The sequence below is a fragment of the Ceratotherium simum genome, chromosome X (genome assembly GCF_057802395.1).
Source record: "Ceratotherium simum simum isolate JZ-2026a chromosome X, ASM5780239v1, whole genome shotgun sequence".
In the NCBI taxonomy this organism is placed as follows: domain Eukaryota; kingdom Metazoa; phylum Chordata; class Mammalia; order Perissodactyla; family Rhinocerotidae; genus Ceratotherium; species Ceratotherium simum.
In genome coordinates, this window is record NC_141940.1 from 25,445,788 (window position 1) to 25,468,549 (window position 22,762).

At 36.6% G+C, this 22,762-nt stretch overlaps 1 protein-coding gene across 20 annotated transcripts in view; it reads left to right on the top strand.

Moving 5' to 3' along the window:
* TENM1 (teneurin transmembrane protein 1) overlaps positions 1 to 22,762 on the top strand; it is a 773,006-nt gene that overhangs the window by 111,205 nt on the left and 639,039 nt on the right. For 19 of the 20 annotated variants that reach the window (XM_087427630.1, XM_087427629.1, XM_087427639.1 and 16 more), the window contains one exon: positions 8,941 to 8,970. The exons of the other annotated variant lie outside the window; for it this stretch is intronic. The gene's annotated coding sequence lies outside the window, so the exon portion shown is untranslated. The remainder of the gene's footprint in view (positions 1 to 8,940; positions 8,971 to 22,762) is intronic. 20 annotated transcript variants of the gene reach the window in all.

The window sequence follows — 22,762 nt, forward strand, 5'->3', positions numbered from 1 at the left end:
GGGGAGGGGGTGGAATTATAAACAGATTGATTAATAAGTGAATATGCCCGGAGGTGGCATTAAGCCTCGAGTATTAGAAGAAGAGAAAGCAAGCCAGTAAGATTGGAGCTTAGTAATATGCGAGAGGCAGGAACCAGTTTGTGTGGGGCCCTGTAGGAGTTAGGTGATCTGATTTACATTTTAGAAAGATTACCCTGGTTGCTGAGTAGAAAGAGATTTTAGGAAGGCAAGAGTTGAAATGGTGAGGCCAGTTAAGAAGTTATTGCCATAGTCTAGCTGCAGGCTGATGGTGGTGTGGATGAGAGTGGGAGTGATGAGGAGTGACTAGATTCCAAAGATATTTTGAAAGTAAACCTGGTATAACTTGCTGATTGATTGGCTGTGGGGTAGGAGGGAAAGAGGAGTCAGGGAGGGCACCGAGGTTTTTGGTCTGAGTAACTGGGTAAGTAGTGATGCCATTTATAGAGGTGGAGTTACAAGGGTGGGATTGGTTTGGGAGGGAAATCGAGGGACAGATTATGAACGTGTTAAATTTGAGATGCCTATACTGTAACCAAGTGGTGATTAGGAGTAAACAGTTGATAGATGAGTACAGTATGAAGTTCATGGCAAGGTCAGGATTGAAGTTATAATTTCAGAAGTGGACACATAAGATTTAAACTGTGTGAATAGATGAGATAATCTAGGGAATGAGTGTAGATAGAGAAGAGGTCCAACAAATATGCATTCCATAGAAATTACTCTCACCAGGATTTATTTGTTTAGTCAACAAATATACCTGAGCACTTATTATATGATAGGCACCATTCTAAGTTTGGGGAATATAGTGGAGAACCAGATAGACAAAGCTACTGTCCTTACAGAGCTTAGAATGAAAAGCTATGTGGCTGATAAGTGGATCAGGACAAAAGTATCGCCCAGAAAGATAGATTAAAATGCTGAGCTTTGCAAAGAATAAAACAAACCTAGCAATTGCTAAATCAATATGCTCCAGTTAAGCCAGAAGACAGAGAAAATGAGCATTCAGCATATGTGTGGGAGATGGGAAAGTTGGAGAGGATCAGAGCCAGGGACACCTCCAGGAGTGAGGTTAGATATCTCTGGACAACGTACAGGCAGAGCTGAAGCCTTGGATAGAAATTTTTGAGCCTGTTGGGAAAATGTCTTTCTCACTTGGGGTAGATGTAGAATGGAGGTGCATTCACATTGTGCCAGAAAAGACAGCCTGGAGTCACAAGTAGAGAAAGGATCAGAAAGGCAGTAAGTGGTTTTGAGCTCAGGTTCCAAAGTCAGACAGACATGGCTTTATGTTTGCCACCTTTAGCTATGTGACTTAGGTAATATGCTCTTTCTGAGTCCCCATTTCCCCGTCTGTAAAACAGGGAAGAAAAGTACCGACCTCATATGGTAGATGTGAGGATTAAAGTAATGTGTGGAAAGTATCTAACAAGATGCCTGGTATATAACAAACACATAATAACTGATTCTGATGATAAAGTTTGAGAATCTTCTACAGCTGAGCCAGTATGGATATCCATCAGGCTGATATTTCCTTCCAACGAACTGAGGAAAGAAATGGGGTTATTGATGCTTATAGGTAAGCTATGTCAATGCTTGGTAAATATGTCTGTTTTTGTATTTTGTGATTTTTTTCTTAATTTCACCCTTTCATTTTCCATTGTTTGTTGGTCAAGATCTTTTCCTGTGTTCTCTCTCAGCTGTTTCAGAGAGAAATAAGATATTTTCTTCAACTGGGCATCTTAATCATCTCTAGAGCAGTGCTTCTCAAACTTGAATGTGCACAGGAATCACCAGGGGATCTTGTTACAATGCAGATCCTGATTCAGTAGGTCTGGGGGGGATTAGGGGCGGCCTGAGATCCTACATTTCTAACAAGCTTCCAGGTGCTGATGCTGGTGCTGCTTTCCACAAACTTTGAGTAGCGCTGAGTTAGGACACCTATCTGGAGAACACTAGAAAACATAGCAGCGGGGCCGGCCCTGTGGCTTAGCAGTTAAGTGCGTGCGCCCTGCTACTGGCAGCCTGGGTTCGGATCCCGGGCACGCACGGACGCACCGCTTGTCCGGCCATGCTGAGGCAGCGTCCCATATACAGCAACTAGCAGGATGTGCAACTACGACATACAACTAATTACTGGCGCTTTAGGGAGAAAAAGGGGAAAAAAAGGAGGAGGATTGGCAATAGATGTTAGCTCAGGGCCGGTCTTCCTCACAAAAAAAAAAAAAGAAAGAAAGAAAATGTAGTAGACCTGGGGCAGCCAGCGATCTGAGAATCAAATAAGTGAAGCACGCTAGCCATGATTACTCCTGCTTCTCATCTCAGCCTCAAGTGGTTCTCTTACATTCACCCAGTGTAAAGAGAGGATTTGAGGGTGGGCAACGGAGTTATAAAAACAAGAATGCTGCACGTGATCCTTTACAGCCTCCATGTTGTCCTGAAACAGATGTGAGTGCACAGCTGTCTGCTACAGAGAGCTTCTGAGGAAAGTCTCCATGGAGCAATATATCTTACTTTTATCATTTTCCTCCTTATGATGTTTTCTTTTCTCAATCCCATGAAAAATCACATAATGGGATTTTATCGTAGCCTATTTGAATGGATAGGACAATGGAGAAATAATGTAGTCAAGAAAGTGTTCCCAAAACTAAAAGAAGTTTATCTGAGAAATGTTTGTGGCAGAACATAAGCAACCATTAGAAAGGAAATTTGGGCAAAATGAAAAATCGTTCAATATAAACTGCATATTGTTTATCAGAAATACTTGTAATATACAGAAAGATTTTCATTATAATTATTGAGATAAAAATCTGGCTTTCAAATATATTGTTTCAATATGACCAAAATATTTCATTGCAAAAATAATCCTTCCTCAAGAGAGACCTCTGATAAATGGGGGTTGAAATAGTATATTCAGATACTACTGAATATCTTCAGATAGCTTGCTTTTCAGCAAGTAAACCAGAAGTTGATGGTGACAGTGTTCCTGGTTTGCTGACCTTTTCAACATGATCCACTCTTTTAATGAATGAAACATTTTTTTATTCCATTATTTTAGAGGCATTTATCATCCTTGTGTCTTTTCAGTCTTTCTTTGGTGTTTAAGATAGTTTAGTCTTCAATTCACAGCCCTTTAGTTATTTTTTCTGTACGTGATTGATTGATATGAGAGGCAGTATAGTGAGTTGTTTAAGAGCATGGGCTTCAGAAACAGATTTGAATCCTGCCACTGCCACTTATACCTGTGTGACTTTGGAGAACTTACTTAAGCTCCTGGTGTCAGTCTCTTCATCTGTAAAATGGGAATAATAATAGTCATTAATTTATAGAATTGTGGGTAATACATGAGTTAAGACATGTAAAACAGCCAAAACTATGACTAACATAGTGACATTTACTAAGCATTCAGAATATTTTGGCCACTCTTAATAAAGATGTCACATGGTAAACCATTTCATGTAGATACTCATGTTTTATCTCCCCAGCCACACTACAAACACATTTTAATCTTTTATTTTCTGTTTATTTCCTTCAATGAATTTATTATTTCTGTATGTTTGCCATCATGACTACAGATTTGGTTTGCAGATGCAACTACCAAGGGGTGAATTATAAGTTAAGAAATGGAAACTGCAATTAGGAAACACAGCCATCAATAAGCAGTAGGTATTGAGGTGGGGTAAATGGAAAGCACATATTTTCTCACTAATAATTAATACTAATTATAATAAACCTATTTATCAAGTACCTATTTTACTGTGTTAGATACTTTATGTCATCTCTTTTATTCTTCACAATAATTCTGTGAATTAGAAAACTGAAACTCAGAAGTTTAGTAACAAGTTTCAGGTCACTCAACTGGATTCAAATTGGATTCAAATTGATTCAAGGATTCAAATTGATTACTCTCTATTTGCAAACACTTCATTGCCTCATCCCTTTTTAAAAAATCTGAAATATGATTCTTGGTTAAAACAGCTGCATTGAGTTCACGTAACAATTCTGCTTCTCACTAACCATGTGACAAGTTGGAATTCAGAACCCATGTTTGCACAGAAAGACTCTCTAAATCTAAATCTAAAGCTTTTTTGTAAAAGACTTCATCCTCTGCCATTTCCCTGGCAGGCTGCTACTCCTGCCTCCAGAACCACATGAGTTGATCATTTCCTCCAAATTCCATAGTTACTGCCAACCCAAGACTGTGCATCCTCTATTATCATGCCTCAGGATTTGTCTTCCTTTTCTTCATAGGTATAAGTTATGATAATGCATTTCTGATTTTCCATTCAGTGAGAATAATCCAAATATGAAAACATTGTATTTCTCCATCTGTTTCAGCACTTGGGCTAGCTATCACATTTTTAATTAGTGAGTACTATTCTGAAGCAGTGGTCCGGAACAGAAAGAGAATGATCAATGCTGCTGGTTTAAGTCCAGAAGTACTATAATGAGCATCTTGGACATAAATGGGATTACTTTGGTTGATTTATAGGCTTGGCGTTGGCAGATTATTAAACCACTAATAATCTCCTAATTCTGCTTTGCCCACGGCCAATAATTTCAAGGCATTTTTCCCTTCTCTCCTGATTACATCTATTTCTTACTATTCTTATGGAGTGTGTTGGGTGGGGGAGTTGGTCAAGGGTAGAAATAGAGATGGTGATAGACTAGAGAGTAGAATGATCTGTCAATGTACTTTCTTATTCCCAAGGGTCCTTAATATGAGAATATATTTTGCCTTATATTGATTCAGTCACCTGAATAATATGTGTCTTTAAGGTTTTGATTACAGTTCCTTCATCATTTGCTTTTCTTCCAATTTGAGTATCATTTGCAAACTAGGAAATGTTTTCAATATCCTCATCCAAATAATTACATTCATATAAAAAATCTGTTAATGAAACATTAGAGCTAAGGGCTTAATTGCAGAAAAATCAACTCTCAGAGCTAGAAAATTCAGTTAAGGTTCCATGGCAACAAGATCTATTATTAACTGTATAAATGTTATCTAATAACATTTTGAAATTAACATGCTAGTTTAGGTACTTTCAGGACTATATATAAGATAAGGTGCTGTTTAAAAATAAAATAGTCTGTTTAAATAGTTTCTCTGGATAAAAATTATGTTAAACTTCCAGTTCCTTCCAATTATTTTATTCCTTATCAAATTTTATGCTCATTTTTCTATCAGTTAATGAGAAAATGCTCCATTTCTTTTGAAATACGACAGTATTTAATGTCCATGAGTCAGATTTCTGTCTTACTTTTTTCTAAAGACAAAAAGTAGCAGAAAAGGAAAATGCAAACACAAACTTAATGAAGTAGAAAAGCTGCTATAGAATGTGTCCTAAGAAGGGAATTCAGGAAAGTAGATTGTCCTTTGAAGGAAAGAGTTCTAGATATGAGAAAATATTTTTGAAATATTTAAGTATGATAAAGATGACAAAGGCATCTCAAGTTGAGCAAAAGATATTACATACTTATTTGCCACAAAAAAGGTGAAAACTGGCCCAGGTTAAGAAAAATGAGTGCAGAAAGGTGGTAGGAATTTTTAGTAAGCACATCATTAATGTCAAGGCAAAAAGTATTGAATATTGAAACTACTGAATGTATGACTGAGAACTTCTAGTAAGCATATTAAAAAGATGATTCAGGAATGGGAGCACTGCTGAGATTTTCTCCTTCAAACAGTGCTCATGCTACAGACGGCAAAACAGGGGCCCAGGACCGGGCAGCAATTTCCCCAAAGGCAGATAGCGCAATTAGAAGCCTCAGTATATAGAAAAATGCCAGACTCCACTCCTCCAGAGAAAAAACACATCATCATGAGAGACTCTTTCATGATGATGGTATTCAAACACTGGAAGAAGCATTTATTAGAAATATGCTGTTTATTCATCACTATGTTGGTTAACACAGGGGATCCAAACCAAAAAGACATGGTATTTGCCCATGAGAAGCTTTTTATGAATTTGGGAAGACAAACTCTAACATATTTACATTAACACCTAAAGGACAAGTCCAAATTCAGGTAAAACATAAAGATCTAAAAGACTTCATTGTACAGAATATATACATGTTCCTGGAGCAATTCCACGTAGAGATAGATTGTTAGGGAGTTAGGTGACTTTAAAATCAGATGGAACTTCAGCTGCTGGTGCTCTATTGACACTAAAGGAAAAGACTGAAAATAGACGTTAATAAGAGTAGAGATTTAGGTTAATAATAGAGAATAACTTTCATTAATTAAAAAAATATTGAGCTTTTGTTACAGTAGTTTTTGGGACTGAGAAGGCAGCAAAGGAAATATAGTGCACACTTCTTGCTCTTTATAAAGCTTCTGGTTTAGTTGTAGATACAAGGTATCATTTTTGAAGTGTAAGACATAGATAAGGCAGTTGATGATTAAGTTCTAAAGGAGAAACGTAAACAGGAAATCAAATGAGCATTCTAGAATGATCTCAGAGGAGAGGGACTGTGAGGATTAGTGACAACGTGGTGATGTGGAAATACTGTAAGCTTTGGAGTCATACAGATTGAGTTCAAATGCAGACACTTATCAGGTGTGTGGCTTTGCTGAGCCTCTGTTTCTTTATCTGTACAACTAGGGATGTAATACCTAACTTGTAGGGATCCTGTGAAGATTGGCAATAATGGATGTAAGGGTACAAGGCTTCTTTCTGGGGTAGTGAAAATGTTCAGAAATTGTGGTGATGGTTGCACAACTCTGTTAATATACTAAAATCCATTGAATTTTACACTTTCAATGGGTGAATTGTAAGGTGATATATATATATGTATATAACTATACATACACATTCAAAAAAGTTAAACATAAATTTATCATATGAAAGAAATTTACCATATGATCCAACAATTCTACTCCTAGGTATATACACAAAAATCATAAAAACATATGTCTACAAAAACATATTTGCATGTCCAAAACAGTGTTATTCCTAATAGCCAAAAAGCAGACATAATCCAAATGTCTATCAACTGGTGAATGGATGTATAAAATGTGGTATATCCATACAACGGAATATTATTCAGCCGTAAAAAAAAAATGAAGTTCTAATACATGCTACAACGTAGATAAATCTCAAAAACATTATGCTAAGTGAAAGAAGCAAGATGTAAAAAACCACATATTGTATGATTCCATTCATATGTAATGTTCTGAAAAGGCAAATCTATAGAGACAGACAGTAGATTAGTGGTTGCCAGGGGCTGGGGGTAGGAAGAGGAGGTGACTGCAAATAAGCACAAAGGATGTTTTTGGGGTGACGTAAGTATTCTAAAATTGGTTTGTGTTGATGGTTGCACAACTCAGTGAGTTAGTTAAAAATCATTGAATTGTACATTCTAAATGGATGCATTTTATGGTATGTAAATTATATCTCAATAAAACTGTAATGAATTTAAAGTGTCAAGTAATATATGCTTAATAAATGGTAGCTTTTATCATTGTTGAAGCAGTCAGGGAAGGCCTTATGAAGGAAGGAGACCTTTAATGATGGGAGATGGGTAGGGTTTGGCTAGATGATGGGGAAGGGAAGAAGGAAGGATAGGGAAATAGTATGAGCAGTAGCCTGGGGTGAGAAATAGGCCTAGTGCAATTAGTATTACTATAGACCTGACTAGAGTGGGGAGTCTGTGCTAGGGGGTATTGGTACATAAGAAACTGTTGGAATCAAACCTGAGACTGGAAAAAGACTGGTAGTGCATGCCTGACACATACCATTGATGACTAGGTAGAAATGAAGAGGTTTGAGTAGTAGAGGCCCCAGGTGATAGAGATAGTTTATCAGCTGGCTGGTGCTGATCCAAAGCATTTAGAAGCTGAGTTAGGAAGAGTTTAGGTGATAGGATGTGATACGGTGTTGTGTGGTGTGGTATGAGAGGTGCCTAAGCAGTAACTTACATAAGATCAGTTTTGTGTCTGAGCAAGTAGGCTAGAACGGCCAGCCTGAGGAGCCAGGCCCAGAGTGATTAGCTTGGGAGCAGGTAAGGTAGATAGTGTTGTAGAGACATGTAGGTGGAGAAAAAAAAATACAACGGTGATCCAGCTGGCTATCTTTTCTCTGGCTGCTCGTGGAATATGTAAGCACGGACTAAGCAGCCATCCACTCTTATGAGTTATTTGAGTAAGCAGCCCTGTCAACGTTATGCCCTCTAGCTTTCCAACCAATTCTGTGAGGTCGCTGGGGGAGAAATCTCTGAACGTCTTCTCGAAGTTGTCTAGAATTTTAAAGATTTCCCAACCAACTTGAAGCACATCCTTACAGTTCTTAATCTAAGTGATGTGATAAGATCATGACCTTTTCAGAAATACCTTCAATGTCAATCCTAATTCCGCTAAATTTTACCTGACAGGGTAAGAATGAAACATTGTAAGCTAGTTTGACAAGCATCTCAGTAATCTGTTGTGGCAATAATCTGCTGCAACTCAGCTCTGCAATGATGGGGTCTGGTGAGTGATGTTCCTTGACTTGGAAGGAACTTATTAAGTGTTTGACCATTGATTAATGAAGTAAAAATACACGAGGTAGACCTTGAAGTGATAAACTGAACAGGAACCTTGGCAGCCATTAGTCTCTCCTGCCTGCTGTCTATACTGTGATTTATTTTGAAAATGATGACTGCTCATTTTCTTACCCATATACCTACAATGACTCAGAAAAACCAGTGTTCACAATCAACAGATACAGAAATGAAAAATATTGCAGGTAACTCCTATTTTGAGTTTTAATCACCGTTGTAAAAGTGAAAAAAAATGTGCCCATAAAAGATTAGAGTTGTGAAAGCCCATTTTTCCTCAAATGGCTTTTCTGATGTGTAAATTTAAAAACTATGCTATCATTTTTGATAATATAAACATAAAAGATCAAGGAAACTGAAATTGCATTTTTATTTTTTCAGGTACACTTTATGATTGGCCATTGCAGCAAAGTAAGTATGTGATATTTTTGAGTTGATCATCCATTAAGTTTTAGAATGCTTTTAATCTCTTCATCAATGTATCCCATTTTCCCCAAGACCATAGATAGTACAGTTCACAAACGGAAGAAATGGGGTTATTTTTGTCTTGACTGCTTTTCTTAATATTTTCATAAGTTATCAAGTTTCTTTCTATTAATATTTCCCTCCATGTCCACATAGATTGGTGAGTACTTAGAGGATTGACAGCATACTAATTTTCCTGCCCTCTACTTTCTGCCTCAGTGTGATGCACAAGGTTTGATCTGAAATATTTGATACTTTTGTAGACTAGAGTTCATGAATCGCTATAGAGGCTTGTTTGCTGTAACTTTTTTTTTTTTTGTCTGGGTTAGATTTTAGCTTGTCATTCCAGACTGTAGTCTTTGAAGCTTCTTTCTAGAGATAATCTGTCAATGTGATCATAAGGCAAATGACCAAAAACCTCCCCCTTTATCATAAAAAGACCTTACATAACATTATGAGCATAATGTAACATTCATAATGTTCAAAACCAAGTGAGATCTAAAACCAAGGTGGCATGGAAGATTCCATCAGACCTGGAAAGTTTACCAGTGTTGCCTGGCAATTTCTTCCCTAGACTTCTAAAGGTTCTTTTGTTCATCACAATTCCTCAACTCCTCAAAACTTTGAATACTACACCCCCAAACCTTGCTTCATGACAGTTCCTGTGTGGGCAATTCATTTACCAAGAATTACAATTTCTTAAAAATGAAGTGAAAAGTTATTAGTTTGACAACACAAAGCAATACTTCATGTCTTGGTGCCCAACAGGTACTCTAATAAATTACTGACAAATAATAGTAGATGGAAATTCCTACACTACTGCCACTTCTAGGTAAATCTATGTCATATTATTCTGCCTTTTATTGTCTCTTAAAACATCATCAGTGGGGCCGGCCCCATGGCTTAGCGGTTAAGTGTGCATGCTCCGCTACTGGCGGCCCGGGCTTGGATCCTGGGCGTGCACCGACGCACGGCTTCTCCGGCCATGCTGAGGCCGTGTCCCACATACAGCAACTAGAAGGATGTGCAACTATGACATGCAACTATCTACTGGGGCTTTGGAAAGAAAAAGGGAAAAAAAGGGAGAGGATTGGCAATAGATGTTAGCTCAGGGCTGATCTTCCTCAAAAAAAAAAAAAATCATCAGAGTGATTTTAGAGTAGCAAGGATATAAAACAAATACACAAGATACCTTTCCAATAAAGAAGAGGAAAACCAGTCTTCTTTGTGCCTGAGAATTCTAGTGTCAAAATGGAATGCCATTTCTGAGCAACTTCTTGTTTCAGCACAAAAAATGTATATCTGTTTCCTACCTGACTTTGAAAAATGCAGGGCTAGTTCATTGTAGAAAAAAATCACATGACCGAGAGAAAGTAAAACTAATGTTTTAGTCTCGCCTCTGTCATTAACAAGCTGTATGACCTTTAACAAGTCACTTAAGTTCTCTGCACCTTAGTTTCCACCTCTGTAAAATTATATGGTTAAATTAGATGACCTTCAAGATTCCTTTTGGTTTTAATATCTTATGGTCTAATATGATGAATGCACATAATATCATATGTACCATATTTATAATTATGTACCTTATTTGTATGAACTGACAGCAATATATGACTACAGAGCTAGCAACTTTTTGAAGATGAAAAGAGAATGTGGCTCCTGAGGCAGGCTAATAATAATAATTAACACTTGGGTATTGTTAATTCACTCAACAAATATTTATTGAACACCCGGGTGCCATATCAGTGGTAGGTATAGAGGTAACAATGAAATACTCCCTTTCCCTTCACATGTAATAGTAGAGGACATGGTTCTATAATATAGAAAACTCTTGATTAACTAGATGCTTAGGGAAGGGGATGTTAATAGAAACTTTAAAAAAATTAAGTAGCACAGCTATCTTTTATTTCAGTCTTTGTGGTTGAAACATTTTATACAACTGTAGTCCATTTTACTACCTTAATAAGTACAGTTTAGTGAACATAATTGAGTTTTACTTTAGTATTTGGAATATTTTTTCAGGGTCTCAGGTTGATCATTCTGAAATCAGTTCTTATTGTACAGGAAAAGTGGAGATTGTGATGAATTTATATTGGACCAGACCACTTCTTGGGAGTTGGGTTTGTTTTTCTTTCAGTAAATTCAAGATATCTGCTTGCTTAGTCACCATGTTGTTTTTTTTTTTCTCATAAGAGTTGAGTACAGAACATGAGACAAAATGTTTCATTAGTTGGGCTTTGGTTAATTAAGGTTTTAGTGTACATAAAATCCTAATTAGTAACATGAGGATTGCTTTTTTGGGAAGTAGTATGCTCAGTTTTCGGTGCCAGATTTGGTTAAAAACATGGGCTGACTACATGATGATATCCAGAAGAGATCAACCAGAAAGGTGAAGGTAAAGCATGCTGTAGTTACTATTTTTTTATCCACCTTTATTGGGATGTGATATTGTGTAAGTTTAAGATGTATTATGCAAAATGGATAAAGGAAGTTAAAGTGTTTGGGTTGAAGAAAAAAGAGCAGGAGATGTATCTATGTACTATCTATTTGAGAAGCTCTCTTGTGGAAGAGTGAGTAGAATCCCACTTGGAAGAGATCTGAAAGGTTATCTAGTCCAATTTATATATATATTTATATTTATATTCATATACTTTATATATGTATTCGTATACTATTTGAATCCCTTCTACAGTATTCCATTAGGTGACTGAGAACATCTGGAGAACTTCTGAAGCAGCCCATTCCACCCATGACTGCCCCTGTTAGCTCTTCTTCATACTGAGCTCAAATATGTCCATCCACTGGCTTGAGCTGTACAGAAAACATCTAATTCCCTTCCTCACCGTAGCCCCTCAGATATTGGAAAAACAGTTAAGCATGTCCTCCTATTGGATTCTAATTTTCACTCCCCTGAATCTTAACAAGTAGACTTGTTCTCCAGAAGGTGGAGCTAGCACCAAGAACACTCCCCTGCTTAAAAACTGCTGTTGGCTCTCTATTGCCTACAAGATACTGTACAAGTTCTTTGTCATGGCATTTAAGGTTCTACCTACCTTTGGCCTTAATTCTCATTATTTCTCCAATACTGGTTTATACTCCAACCTCCCTGGACCTTTCTCTGTTTCATTCACAAGTTACTTATTTTATATCCATTTATGCCTTTGCTGATGCTTTCTTTCTTCTGGAATAGCCTTTCCCTTCTGAGACCAGTGAACTTTCAAGTAATTGTTCAAGGCCCAGGTCAGATGTCCTCTTTTTGTTAAATCTTCCTACACTCCTCTTCACACCCATCTCTTTCCCTCAGAAAACTAATCTCTAATATGTTCTTATACTTGTAGCCCATGTCTCTTTTAAGTTATTTATGACATTTTATCATGTTTAGGTTTTATGTACTTGCCAAGCTAGAATGTGAACTCTTGAGGTTAAATACCATGTCTTGATCATACTTCTTTCCCCACATATTTAAAAAAAAATAATGTATAAATGATAGATAAAGTAGCATATCATTTCATTGGTCATAAACTTCATTCATCAATTTCATGGGATGTTACCTAATTTTACCTTTCTGAAATGTGATTCACTCAATCCGTAACTTCATTTGTTAGACTTCCATCATATACCTTTCTTCTCAGCCTTTGTCTGTCCAGGTTGAAGAAGCTCAATACTTTCTGTCTGTTCTCCATTCCATTAATTAAGTTTTTTTCTGGATCTTCTCCATATCTATCATGGAGCAGAACACTGAACAGGAATAATTGGTAGGGGGGGCGGCGGGAGGCACTGTGGCAACTGATAGCACCATTCATCCTAGGTGAAAATCCTAAACATTGTCACACTATGATCACCACTTCTTTTCATTCTAGCTTGCTTCCCCCAGAACAGCTCCCACTTCTCACTGAATCACATAGCTGTTTTGATTATTTCCAAGTCAGTGGCTTATTATTAGTTTGTCTTTCTTTGCTCAATAATTCAAATCATAGAGTGTTTTACTTAAAATTATGTGCATTTTACTGTAGGGTACTATAATGTTAGTTCTTACTCTTCCTTTGAACATATGTCTTCCAAAGCACTGCAGGTCAATTCTGAATCAACTTTTCGCTGGAATTTATAGAAAATAAGAAGATATTTCAAAACCAACTTTTATTCTCTCAAAAAAGGAGAGGAAGAATGACGTGGGAAAGTATAAAGGGTTGAATGGGAACCTGAAGTCAGTTTCTTTAGGTAAAAGTCTGAAAACAAACAACCTCCTTCTGAAACCAACAACAAAAAAAAACACAAGGCAACCATCTAGAGAAGCCATTTCAAACCTTCACAGCATTGAGAAAGCTATGGCCTGCTACATAGTTCAGATGTGATAGAAGTTTGCCTGCCTCACCAATAGTCTTTGAATAAGCACTCGTTTTGATGACTAAACCTGAGTGACTGAAAGCCCAGATAAGTAATACAATACATCAACTGGAATCTAAGAAGCGATGAGCAGAGATGAATGCTTTTTAAAATAGAGGGGAGCGATAGGAAAAGCTTTCATTAGATAAACTATATATTTCCCCCTCCCTGTCAACAAATAGCAGCATTTAAGATTCTTTCCTCTAGAGTCTCTGGCAAAATGTCCCTTACCCGGAAGGCTCCAGCATAATAAACTGAAATCTATTTGAACACCAATGTTATTTTGGGAATAAATGGTCTAAAATGCTTGGGAAGCTACTCATGTCACTGAATTTTTGATGAGATTGGATTTTTCCCCAGACCCCTTCACTTGTAGTCTAAGGAAAATTAACTCTTTCTTGGGAGTGTTGAGGCAAGAATGAGCTGTTAACATTTGCTGTGCATCACTGCAAACCAATGTACTGTTATGGCGAGAAGTGAACATTGATTCTCTGAGCTGCCATTTCTATTTCTGAGGAAAATTACATTTGAAAATCACTGAAAATGAAGCATTTATGCCTTAAATCCTACAACTGTAAATACTATATGTTTGCACCTTTTATTTTTCCTTATGCCAGGTATTTCTGCCTTTAAGTAAATGACATATTTAGGCTCAAATATGTAACTTGAATCAAAAACTAGAAGGAGCCATTCTAATTTGAAGAAACCCAGCTTGGGGGAATTCAGAGCAAGGGGTCCCAGGCTCACTCCTCTTCTGTAGTTTTTTAGGGCTTCTGACCTTCCCTCCCAAGCATTGAATTTTGCCTACAAGTTCCTTTTTCCCTTGATCTGGCATTTGCTATGCTAGGAGGTAGCTTTTTAAAGAAGGATTGTGTGAAATTCTACCAAATTGAACTAATATTTTTAAACATAGATCTAAGTTTAAACCAACCAACCAAATACCAGACAAGAGAACATTTAAAGCAATTAGAACTGGAAATAAACTGTGTGCCTAAATCACTGAACTTAAAGTTCTTAGCATTCTCTGAACTGAACATGTGTAGCATGGCAATATTTCATTCAGTTAATTTACTAAGTCAAATGATGGCTTATTTTCATGCTTTGTTATTGCCTTTGGAAAAAAACAAAATATTCTTTAAAAATTAACACAATAGTGATAGAATTATAGTATATTTTCAGTCTGAAAGTGACGTTAGACACTAATCTGACTACCTTCTTTCTCAGATGACAAAATTGAGACCCAGAGAAAATGGACTAATGCAGGTCTTATATAACTTTCTCCGTTCAGTGATCTTTCCAATACCACAAGTTGTTCCCAATGCAATCAACACTTTGAGGATTGCAACTCGAAGAGAACAATAATGAAGGACATTAAAAATTGCCACTAATTCTCTGCCTCCCTTCATTAGCATAAGTAACTGTTAAGGCTGAGCATCAGGTTTATTGGAGGGAAGGACTCTGGGCTAGAAGCCAGTAGTAGATGGAACTGGGGAAGGTAGTCTCAGGCCATCTGAATTTCAGAGAAAAGCTGACCCAGACAGAAATTTATCCATGGAATACCCTTAATTCTGTAGCAATCCTGTGTTTCTTAGTTCCCAGCTTCCCACCAGTTGTCACTCTTTGCCCCTAACTTCCTACCAGTTTGCCCTCTTTAAGACATAGACTTAGACTTGAAAGAATCCTTATATGTAAGTCATCTATTCCTGTTGTTTGAGTCCTTTCCACAACTTTCTTGACAAGTGGCCATTAAACACATGCAGGGATGCCACATCTTCATGCCGTTCAACTCTCCTAGTCACTCTCTTTTCAACATGCTCTATTTGGTCCATGGCCTTTTTAAGTTGAGGAGCCCATAGGTGAATACAACATTCCAGGTAGAGTTTGGGCAGCCCAAATCAGATCAAGCATATCCCTTTTTCTTTCTAGAGTCTACCTTTTCATTCACACAGCCTTTGCTCACATTAACCGCATCATCTTGCCAACTCATTGTGCTTACCGTCAATGAAAATCTCTTAGTCTCTATACACATGAGATTTTAAAGCCAATATCTCCCACGATGTACTTATGTAGTAGAGATATTTTGGAATGCAAATTCAAGATTTTATATATCTGTCTATGAAATTATAACATGTTATATTTGGCTCATAGTTCCATCCTGGCATGAATTTGGGGCAGCATGATTGTATCACTCAGCAGGTTAGCTATTCTGACTAGTTCTGTGTCATCTAAAAATTATTTCCTCCCCCATGGCATGGACAAAAGGTGAAATACGATGAAGGAAAGGAGATCACTAGAGACAAGTTAACCAAATTAGACCTTTGGGATTGTTGTTCATTCATTTATTTGTCAACTTAATTGAGCCATCATTTATCTTGTATATTGTTTAAACTCATCCATTAATATATCATGAAAGACTTTGCAAAATGCTTTGTTGAATATGAAACACTTAAATCTACCCATTTCCCTGTCTTGTCAATTTATTCAGCCTGCTCAAAAGGAAAGTAAAGTCAAGACATATTCAGAGTATGCCTATGCTGACTACTGGTACTGGCTGCTTCCTAGTTCAGAGCTAAGTCAGTATTCTCAGAAATCTTTCATGATGGCCAAGAAACATAAATGTTTTTAGCAGTACCTGCTCTTGAATCCTGGGCTTCAGTTTATTCTTACTAATGATTCTGTCATTCTTTCTATTCCAAAAATAAATCTCTTTGACAGAAAAGACAGATGCAAAATAGGGGTTATCTACTTATTGATTCTAGGATTTGTTTGACGACTATCATCATTACACTACTGACTCTTGCAGTGTTCCTATTCACTCATTTTTCATCTTGCCCTAGATATACCTAAAAAAGCCTCCACCTCTGCCCTTTTTGGTCTCCACATCTTCCGCAAGTTGTATTAGGTTTAGTTAGTCAGACCCTATTCTTGGTTTTATGGTATTATTTTCATCTTTTAGCATCGCCTTTTAAAAAAATCTGACTTGGTCAAAAAGTTCCCAATTTTAGCCATATCTTAATCTTATGTAAATTTCCCCTTTATTTCCTGTCAATATTATTAGGATAATGATGATGGTTATGAAGATGACAATGATAACAACAAAAGTATTCTAAGAACTAAGAGCTATTAAGCACTTACTGTGTGCCACGAACTATTCTGTTTTAGTTGGTTCAGGCTGCTATAACAAAATGCCGTAGACTGGGTGCCTTATAAATAACAGAAATGTATCTCTTACAGTTCTAGAGACTGGGAAGTCCAATATCGAGGTGCCAGCAGATTTAGGTTCTGGCGAGAGCCCACTTCTTGCTGTGTCCTCACATAGCAGAAGGGGCAAGAGAGCTCTCTGGGGTCTCTTTTTTAAGGGCACTAATCCCATTCATGAGGACTCCACTCTCATGACCTAATCACCTCCCAAAGGCACCCCTCTCCTAACACTGTCACATTGGGGGTTAAGATTTCAACATATGAATTTTGGGAGGACACAAACATTCAGTCCATAGCATATTCAAAGTGCTTTTTCCATGTTAATTTTCAATTTTTACAACAACCCTTTGAGATTCTGTTATTATCTCTATTTCACTTATGAGCATTTGAGGGTATAGAAAGGTTAAGTAGCTTGCCCCAAATTCCATGGTTAGTAAGTCTCAGAGCTTGAAGCCCTGCATTCTGATTTCATAGCCTGGGATCTAAATCTTTCATCCATTGCTTGAGAACACAGGTCAGACACTGAAAGGTTGACTTGTTAGGGGAATCATGATGCAGTCTCACAACATCTTATAAGCAAACATCTGGAGTATACAGAATTATTTTTTTGCATGCCTCATCTCCTCTTCTGCACATTTAACTACTCTTACTGCTTCTTGTTGCCAGCCTCTGGGTTTCCTCTACTTATAAGCTATCCTTAGTGCTTCAGCTACACGGTAAAGTTCTAGAGAGTATGGTTTATGTTATAGCTACTCCTTTGTTTCCCACATACTGTAGCCAAGTGTATGTGAAATCCTTGTGGAGTTAAATAACTGACAAACTTTGGAATTCAATGCTTAAAAAAAGTAATGACTTGTGTTCTCCTAGAGGAGGTACGTGTGTGCATGCACATTCGCTCTCAAATGCATTCTCAAATGAACTGTGAGTAGTGAGGGAAAAGATGATAAATGGCATAGGGCTGTGCTCACTGACTATCTGTTAAAAGAATAAGTGAATGAGTCAGAGAGGCAGAGAGAGCTTCCCTGAATTAAGGTCAATATCAATTGTCCCCATGCCTTATTTCTACAAAATATATACTCTTTTGAACCATTAACTAATTGATGCAGTGTGCTAAAGTCTTTTATTCAGATCTGAGTCGTAGTAATTATGCCAGCAGTTTACAATACTATTTCATTACAAGTTCAATTAAAAACACGAGTGTGGATCTGTATGGGATGGAGATATATATATGATTCCATACATATATATGTATGTATGTTCAAAAGAGAGGAAGAATATTGTGTTTTTTTGTTTGAGTAAACAGATAAACTCCTAGTGTCTTTCAGCTAGGTGAATACAGTTTATTATCTTAGCATCTGGGTAAATCTTGAGGTACAAATTGACTCAGACCTGTTCAAATTTAATATCAGACTTTAGACAAATCCTTTCATAACAAAAAATAAATGGAGAACATATGATGGCTTAGGTCTCTTATATATAATTATATGGTTCCCAGAGGAGAGTTATAATTGAATTATAAGCTGCCTCATGAGTATTCTGGCTGGTGTTTAGAGAACTGCGAAGCAGAGCTGAGCAATTTTTTTTTCACCAGCTAGAATGTGAACAAGACACCCTATAATTCAATTATAACTAGCCTCCAGGAACCATATAATTATATTATAAAGTAGTTTGGGGAAACTGGGAAACTGAATGTTTTTCAACACATTGCATATGTTTAAATGATAATTTGATAATTTTGCTTTACCTCTCACCTTTCCTAATCACACAGGTATGGGGATACTTTTTGTGACCTTATTCCCATGTACTTTTCAGAACTTTCAGAATAAATTATCACCCTGAGAAGTTCTTAGCTTACTCTCCTTTGATTGTAGGACTATCTGTACATACATACACACCACTTAAGCTCTTTGGTCCTCAATTTTCCCAACTATAAAATGACCAGATTTGATTTAGATGATCTGTAAAGTACTTTCTAACACTAACACTCACTGAGTCTTATATCAGTCATAGTTCTATGTATCTATCATCTATCTATCTGTCATCTACCTATGCTGCATATATATATATATATATATATATATATATTTGTATATATAGGATGAGAGAGAGAGATTTATTTTAAGGAATTGGCTCCCACTGTTGTAGGGGCTGGCAAATCTAAAATCTACAGGGTAGACTGGCAGGCTGGAGACCCAGGGAAGAGTTAATGGTGCAGCTTGAGTCTGAAGGCAGTCTGGGAGCAGAATTCCTTCTTTCTCAGGGCACCTCAGTCTTTTCTCTTAAGGCCTTCAACTGCTGGGATGAGTCCCACTCACCTTATGGGAGATAATCTGCTTTACTCAAAGTCTACTGATTTAGATGTTAATCACATCCAAAAAAATCCTTTCACGGCAACATCTAGGCAGGTGTTTGACCAATGAGTGAGGACCACGATCTAGTCAAGTTTACATATAACGTTAACTATCACAAGTCTGTACAGCAAGAGAATTTTATACTCTTCAGGGTCTGCTTCTCCAGATTGTGGATTATCTTTTAGGAACTTGAATGTAAATTGGGAAGCTGAAACTTTAGCTCTGAAGCTTTGGTATAATTCAACATTTTCATGAATATAATATATGAAAGTAGATGTTTTTATTTGTAACAAATCCATCCTAAGAAATATGGTTTCAGAAAAGGAAAATGACATGTTTACATCTATTTCCTATTGAAGACTTCCTTAAAATTTCCACTCTATAAATAACCGATAGTACAATAACTCTCCATAGAAAACCCACCCTATCTACTTTTTCACCATCTTAGCATCTTATGGAGGTTTCCTCTAGTATTTTTAAAAAAGTACTGCATGCACGTGTACGTGAATGCTCATAGCAGCACTATTCATGATAGCTAAACAGTGGAAACAACCCAAATGTCCATCAACTGGTCAACTGGTCAATGGATAAACAAAATGTGGTATATATACAGTGGAATACTATTCAGCTATAAAAGTGAATGAAGTTCTGATTCATGCTATAATAATGATGAACATTGTAAACACTATGCTCAGTGAAATAACACAGTCACAAAAGGTCACATATTGTATGATTCCATTTATATGAAGTACCATGAATAGGTAAATCCATAGAGCAGAAAGTAGATTGGTGGTTATCAAGGGCTGAGGAGGAGAGTGGGAAATGGGGAATGGCTGCTAATGGGTACAGGGTTTCTTTCTGAGGTGATGAAAATGTTTTAAAATCAATTGTGGTGATGGTTGCACACCTCTGTGAATATACTAAAAACCATTTAATTGTACATATTAAATAGGTGAATTGTATGGTATGTGAAATATATCTCAATAAAGCTGTTAAAAAGTAATGTACACATAGGAAAAGATTCAAACAACATTGAAGAGTATATATTGGAAAGTTAAAATCTCCTTCTCCCTCCCACTCCAATCTTCACTCACCCTCCAACCCACTCCCTTCTAGTAACCACTGCTGATACGTCTTGTTTTCCCCAAAACACTGTTCTGTCCCTTGATTTTTCACTCAGTGATGTTTTAAAACTCTTTATGCATCAGCATATATATATATATATATATATAAAACATTCTTTTGAACAGCTGTCTACTACTCCTCTATATGGATACATCAGAATCTATTTAAACATTTCCCTCCTGAGGAATTCTTAGCTCTTTCCAGTGCTTGGGAAAAGACATTGTTTCATATCTATTCATAAGACAGTGCAAAAATACATCTATAACATAAATTCTTAGACATGAAATTGTCAAGAGGAATGTGCATTTTAAATTTTGATAGGTATTGATTGCTGTATTGCCCTATACAATAGTCGAGCCAATTTAGACTCCCATTGGCAGTGTTTGAGAGCGCTTGTTTCTCCAAATTAACACTGGGTATTATCAAACCTGTTAATCTTTGTCAATATGATAAGTAAAAAAAAAATTTCTCATTTCAGTTTTTAATTGTGAACAAAGTTGAACGTCTTATATTTTGTCATATGTATTTTTTTCCTGTGAATTTCCTGTGTGCTTTGTTCACATTTCTATTGGGTTATTGGTCGTTTTATTATTGATTTGTAAGAGCTCTCAAACATTAAGGAAATTAGCCCCTTGTCTGTCATAAATGCTGCCAAGATTCCCCACTTTTTCATTAGTCTTTATCTTGTGTTTATGGTACTTTTTGGATGGATACTTTTTTAAGTGTTCATTTTGTTACTTTCAAATAGACTGGAATGTACAATGGAAAATATAGTCCAAATTGAAATCACGCTTTTATGTAACTTACTTTTTTTAATGAGGCCATGAAATCCCCCCCGGAGGAAACTCTCAAATTACCAGTGGTGTCAATACTCCACTTTGCAGACCTCTGTCCTCACGGATATCGGATATGTCTTAATTCTCATCCTGAAGTTTGCTTTTAGAAAAGATAAGAGTATTTTTTTGTTGTTTATTTTTTAATTAGTCACAGATTGATCAATGAAAACTTAATAACATTGAACAGATTTCAGATCTTTTTTCCTTTGCCAGGGCATTCTCACTTCACTCAGTATAACAGCTGCCACAGTGCTTTCATTATTTGCTAATTTAACTCTATTGCTTCTTTCTCATATACCACATAAGAGTCTTTACAACACATGATTTTAACATGGAGACTAAAAGACACATAAAATGGTTAAAAGTAGATAATGCAATTAAAAACACAAAAGACCTGACAATAGGGTATTAACTATTAGGACTACTTTTCTTTTCTCCTCTTCCCTTCCTCCATCTCTCCCTTGTTTCTATTTTAGTTTTTAATTTTTCCGTACTTCCGTCTTTCTTTTTTTCCTTCTTTCTTTTCTTCCTTCTTCCTCCCTTGTTGTGAAAGCAATACAGGCTCACAGTAAAGTATATATGTGTGTACGTAAGTAGATAGATATAGATATAGATATAGATATAGATACAGATATAGATATATCATTACAAACAGGATATATAAAGTAAAACCTCCCGTCCCCGCCCCCCCCAACTCTCTATTCATATGCCCTAGAAGGTACAAGTTTTCTTTATGCCTATTTCTTGAAATTTTCTGTGGGAATACAAATGGGTGTGTGGGTGTGTGTGCAATATATTCTCTTCCAAGAATATATGCATCCAAATGAGTGTGATTCCCTTGAGAATAATCATCTTGGGCTATACACTGATTCCAAGGGTATCATTGCTAAAAATTTTCCTTGGGTTTCTTTCTGGCTATTGTTTTTAGACCTTAGGAATTATCATGAAATGTTCGCACTAGTGGAAATCATTTTCTTTGAAGATGGATTTGATTTTGGGGAACAAATCAAATGTTATTTGGAGTCAAGTTGAATATAGATGTTCAAAATGTGTAGCATGACCTTTGATCAAAAAGTCCAGAGTAGTAAAGCTGATTTTTTAAGCAGCTCATAAGCAAACACTAAAGATAATCATCAATGAGGAATTCTAAAAATATTTTGAGTAATGACAATGTTGTATGTTTACAGCATCACAAGGTGACAGAATCAATGAAGGAAGCAAGGCTCATTGGGATGTATGAATTATGCTGGTTTTTGGCTGTCAGAGTTCTGCCTACAGAATTGCCTTAGTTCTCCTCCTTAAGAGCCTAAGAAGCCTCATTCTAGGTCAGCAGTGTGGTACATGCAGCACAGACTCTGCTTCTGACAGTAGCCTTGAGGGCTTTAATGAGAGTCTCAGAGGTGACGAAGAGCTCCCTGGACTTTTTTGGTGATCTTTAATAACCCGCTGTACAACGGCTTTTTCTGTTTTTAAAAACAAATCTGTTTAAAAAAAAATGTCTGAATACAGTCTGTTTCTGGAACAGGTATGTTGTCTCAGTTCAGCTTAAATTCATTTTTTATCTCTTTAGAGAAGCAAGATATACATCTTATGACATTCTCTATCATCATTCACATGGAGACACTTTTTTTTTTAACTTGTCAAAAGCTGTCACTTAATGAAATCATTATTATGTCCGAATGTTCAAGAATTCCTTGCTTATGGACAGCTTCTATTTTCATTGGTTTTGATGGCCAGTATAGAAGCTTAAAAGTTAAATTAATGAAGGGCACAATAATAATCTGTGGTAAATCTTGCCTGGTTTAGGTAAGAGTTGTGGCACGGATAATTGGTTTTTTCTTC